This window comes from Eutrema salsugineum, unplaced genomic scaffold (assembly GCF_000478725.1).
Source record: "Eutrema salsugineum unplaced genomic scaffold, Eutsalg1_0 scaffold_16, whole genome shotgun sequence".
Lineage (NCBI taxonomy): Eukaryota > Viridiplantae > Streptophyta > Magnoliopsida > Brassicales > Brassicaceae > Eutrema > Eutrema salsugineum.
In genome coordinates this window covers 4,885,230-4,890,271 of record NW_006256858.1, presented here as the reverse complement: position 1 = coordinate 4,890,271, position 5,042 = coordinate 4,885,230, and the positions used below count along the sequence as shown (strand labels likewise).

The following is a 5,042-nucleotide window of genomic DNA, read 5'->3' as shown; positions in this document are numbered from 1 at the left end:
TTAAGTGAAAACAAAAATAGGGAATACACAAATCTCAGAGACATGAACTCCTAAACTAAAACCAAAGATTGTGCATCAATCCACAACTTAGTCTAGAAAATTCTCACCAATACACAAAAGATACTAGTCCACTTTTTCCGTCATGCAAAACTTAAAAAATCTAAATCTTACTCCAGTCAACTAGATCTCTACATTCATTAAGACATCATCTAGGATAGACGGCGTTTGGCATTAAAGGGCTGTTTAAGTGGTGAAGTTAAAGTGTTTCGGGTTACCTGATGAATCTGGAGGATGCAAGATAATATGCAAAACCGCAAGAGAGATAAAGACCTGTTGATTACCGCAATTTTCAGTCCACTACAAGAAAAAGGTTTATTGATAGCAGATTATAATAGCTCAGTTTTCATAACTGTTATTAAAGATGGTATGTTGAAGTGGATTACTATTTGATAGCATTTTAGAAATGCTAAACACAAAAATATGTATAGCGGGAAGTTAAAAATCACTTGGTGAGCCTTATTACACTTATCGAGCGCCAACACTTAGCCGAAAAATCATTTTTGGTACCAAAATATTTTGGTTTTGCCCCCTTTTCTTCCAATTTAACCAATTTTCTAACGCTAAACCTAATTTTTTTCCAAAAACTCTTATGCTTTTGTCAGTTTCTCTCTATATTTTTCTTCCTAGCCTCTCTCAAAATTTCCTAAGACTCTCTAGATCCAGAATCGGTATCGTACTCTCGACGTCCTCCATCTACACTCATCTTCGTTAACTCTGCTTAAAGGTTGCGACTTGCTGCACTGCTCCTCTGCCACAGCTGTGGCCACCACCGCCTCTTCCTTGCTCCTCCCTTCCATATCTCTCAACAACCTCTGCTCCTTCTCTAAAAATGCCTCCCCCTCAGCTTCTCCGACAAGAGCATCAGAAGATCTAGGCTTTCCCTGAGCGTCTCTGCTGGATCTAAGAATACCTTCAAAATTCTGGGTTTTCAAATTACTGATAATGAAGATTTTGGTCTCGTCGCGACTCTATTTCTATCGCTGAATCCCTCTCTCTGCTCACTATCTCTCTTTGACTCACTCTCTAGCCGCCTCTGTTTCTCTCTCGCTGCTTCACACCACCGCTCTCTCTTGCCGCTATAAGACCACAAATCCTCGTACTTTGGTATTTTTAGACCTTGGGTTTCTAGGGAAAGGATTAGATGGATTTTGGTTAGTTCTGATTTTTGTTTTTGTTTTTTTTTTGTTTTCCTTAGTTCTGAGCATCTATTTTCGTGGGTATGCTTCTGACTTTGAGCCAATATCACTTTTTCACTGAATCCTTCAACTCTTGTCCGCAGGTGCAAAATCTTCTGCAGAAAATGGTGGGTTTTCTTACAGATATATATTTATTTTTTTTCACATTAGGCCTGTGAATTGCAACTTCAAACAAGTAGATTCTGTTAATCTGGTCTTTTGTGTTTTTCAGCAAAACAGGTTCCATAAAATGTCGGACTCCATTATTGCAAAGAATATCCTTGCATCAATTTATGGTTTTACTTGAATGTTGCTTCGATTATCATATTTGAAGTGTTTCCAATAAAGAGTAAGAACCATGATCTTTTTTTCCGTCAAAAAACAACCATGATCTCTAATATTAGTTTCTTTCTGCCATTAAACTATATGAAATGACAATTCTCTAATGACATATTAGATGTAACGATGATCCCTGATAATTGTTTCTTTATGTTTAAATGTCTATGTTATAGATAGTATCACATGTGTCTATATTATGATCTTTAGTTAAGAGTTCCTCTTACACACATACTTCTTTGCTCTCGCTGATTTTCTTTTGTTTTCTAGATGGATTAACGCAACCGTTCTGGGCTCTCCCCTGGAGATGGTCAGTTCTTTCATAACTTTTCTCTGTAGGAATTCAATTTGATGATGTTTAGAATGATCATCGATTTGTGGTCATTTTGGAATAATAGGAAGTATGTTTCTTCTTTGGGTTTGTTATGATTTATGGCTTCTCATGCTTCCTGCCAAACTATTGTTATTTGCAGTTATGCCCAAACTCATGAGCACAAGAACATCTCAGTTCCGGAGTTTACATGTGTCTCATCTGCTAAGGTTTATAAGTCAATTACCTTTCTCATTGGTTTATCACTTATGAATGCTAGTTTGATGACTAGTCCATGGTCAGCTTCTATTCTTCTAACATGTATATTGTTCTCTTAATTCTTATAATCACTTATAAAACTTGTGAATTTTTGTTTTGATCTTCACGAAATCAATGTTAATTTGCTTTGTATGGTTGTGCAAGCTTTGATATGATTCTTTATCATAGTTTGCTCTCATCTCTAGAAGCTCCTAAAGGTTTTATGGTTTTTTTTTGGTGTTTTAGGTTCCTCCTCTGAGTAAAGGAGCTTTGTATATAAGGCCTCCGCTAATAGGGAGTTTTCTGATTTGTTCACTTGTATAAATGAAGTAAGTTTTGATTTTTTCAAAGAGTTGCATTTTGTTTGTTTGTTTTCAGAAGCGTGGATGCTTATTACTTGGTTTCCATAAGCTCTCTCGGTCTGCACTCTCTCGGTCTGCTTATGTGTTCAGTTCGATTCTGATTTTGCTTGTGTATTGGATTGGGTGATCTGGTGAAGATGCTTTTGAGACTGCAAAGAGTTGACGTTTCTTCTTCTCCTTAATCTCATTAGCTTTTGGTTTTAGTTCTTATTCCTTCTCTCTGTTCTTGAGAGTTTTTTAATTTTCTCAATTTTTTTCCAGAAAAGAAGAATGGTTGCAATACTTAGACCACATTAAGCAAAACGAGAGACTTGAATCAGTTTCAGTTACATCTCATCATTACAGGTTTGATTTCTTGGTCCTTTACATGAATAATACTGTGTTTAACACTCTTAGGTCGATTATTATTTGCACAGTTCATCAAAAGCAGGTTTTGGTTACAATAAGCTTTTCTCTAGAACAATTGGAACGTGTTTTGGATACAAGATCAAACCTGGTGGATTTTTATATTGGGAAAAAAAACAGAAGAGGGCAACAACTGCTGCAAAAACCGGTTGCAAGATGATCACATCTTCTTGAGGTAATTTGTTCAGTTGGATTTGGTGCAATTCTGAAATTATGCCTTTGCTTGATGACTTTGGAGAATTACGTAATCACAGATTCCCAATACATCAATATGGTTTTGGTTTGTTGCAGTTACTATGTGTGTATGTTGCTTGGAACAATGCAACTTATGGCATTGATTCTCTCCCAGGCTAGGCAAGCTCTTCTCACGCAAAGAATTGCTTCAGCACTTCAAGCAGCCATGACCACGTTTTGTAAGACATTTGGTATGATGTTTAAGACTTAATGTTTTGTAAGACTTGTTTTTAGTATGATGTTTGTCCTTGTGATGTTTTGTGTAAGACATGTTTGGATGTTTAATAAAAATAAGAGTGTTTTTAATGCAAACGCTGGTTTCATTTCATATAGTTTTGGAAAGCAGGTTTCTCTCGGTTTGAAAATAATTTTGCAAAACTACAGGTCGTGACCAAAAAAAAAACTAGAACACATTAAACAATAGCCTGGAAAAAATGTTATAAAACAGTATACTATAGCCCAGAAAAAGAGCTACAACACGTTATACTGTAGCCAAAAAAAGAGCTACAAGAGATTAGTCTATAGCAACAAAACCGTGCGACAAAAATCCATATTATAGTATGCAAATAGTGCTACTATACTACATAGAACAGCGTTTAAAATGAGTTACTATATCGTAAATAACAATACAATTTCAACGATATAATAGAAGTATATATTACAGCACAATCCGAAAACACTATCGTATAAGGGTCACCCTATTATAGCTCCGGAAATCACAGCGTTCATGAAAACGCTATCAAATCGATATGATAGCGCTAATCGTGAGCTAACAATGTACATTTTTCTTGTAGTGACGTCACTTCTTCTTGTCCAGTGTTGTTGCATAATCCTTCCTCCTTTGTTGTAAACAGTTATTCCCCCAGACTTAAATTCTTTCTGGGAATCAGAAAATGATCTCCAAAACTCCATAAAATCGAAATCCAGTTGCCTTGAGACTTAAAATTCGACCTCTCTAGACTATCTAAGGCTTTTATTTCCTTTTTTTCCTATTTTCGGATTTTTTTTTCATTCAGAAAGGAAATGCCTTTTAAAGAAAGAGAGATTAGAGGACGAGATTGTACCAAAATTTGAGATTTTTCGAAGGCAAACTGAGCTTCTTCTTGTGTTGAATCCTTCTAGGAACTTTTCCGGCAAATCGCAGGTCTCTGTCTTTGGTGACTAAAAACTGCGTCGTTCCTCTTTCTATCCAACGTTTATACACATATCTGCATATAAGACAATAGAAAACAAGAGTGTATGTGGTTTGAAAGAGGATTGGTTAAGGTGGGGGACTAGCTAAATATGAACTAGCCATTCAGGATCAACATAGAGTGGTAAAAAGGATAAAGGAGTCCTGAATGTATGATTCGTTTCCCTGGTCTAATGCTTCAATGAGAAAATTAAGTCCAAATTAACTCCAAATAAAACAGAGCTAGTGTATTCCTTCATCTAAATCGAATCATTCAAATTCCTCTGGGATACTTCGTTTCAAATGTGCTTAGCTACCGCCTAGTCTAGTCCTAAATCATGAATGAGCATGTCACTAGGAGCAGTCTAAAAGCACACAGTCAACTATCACTGATTTATGTTCACCATTCCCTTCAAAACATATTTTGTTTTTGAAAACAGATTTTGAAAAACTTTAAGGAAAATGCAAAAAGTTTAGATAATGCAAGACTCATCCAGACTTAAATCACACTGTCCTCAGTGTGAAACAAGTCGAGATTGGATGAGAAAAATGCATAGATAATCGAATTGGTAAAGCCAAAGAGAACTTACCTGGATCTGGGATGCTGGTGGAGGTAGACCGGATTCATTCGAAGAGGTTTGGGAAGGTGATAGGTGGTGAATGAGGTGGTAGGAATGAGGTGTAGTGGGTTTTTTTTGGGTCGGGTATCATCTCAACGACCATTTGCCGTG

The 5,042-nt window shown here is 36.3% G+C and overlaps 1 long non-coding RNA gene across 5 annotated transcripts; it reads left to right on the top strand.

The window, feature by feature from the left end:
* The first annotated feature begins 670 nt into the window (after positions 1 to 670).
* Positions 671 to 3,452, top strand: LOC112087779. Of its 5 annotated transcripts, none has more exons than XR_002900259.1 (8): positions 671 to 1,164; positions 1,340 to 1,363; positions 1,468 to 1,584; positions 1,842 to 1,881; positions 2,045 to 2,111; positions 2,386 to 2,846; positions 2,960 to 3,081; positions 3,198 to 3,452. It is a non-coding gene; the product is annotated as an uncharacterized LOC112087779 (long non-coding RNA). The 5 variants fall into 5 exon arrangements; XR_002900262.1 differs by having other exon boundaries at positions 2,932 to 3,081; XR_002900260.1 differs by having other exon boundaries at positions 2,918 to 3,081.
* The last annotated feature ends 1,590 nt before the right edge of the window (positions 3,453 to 5,042 follow it).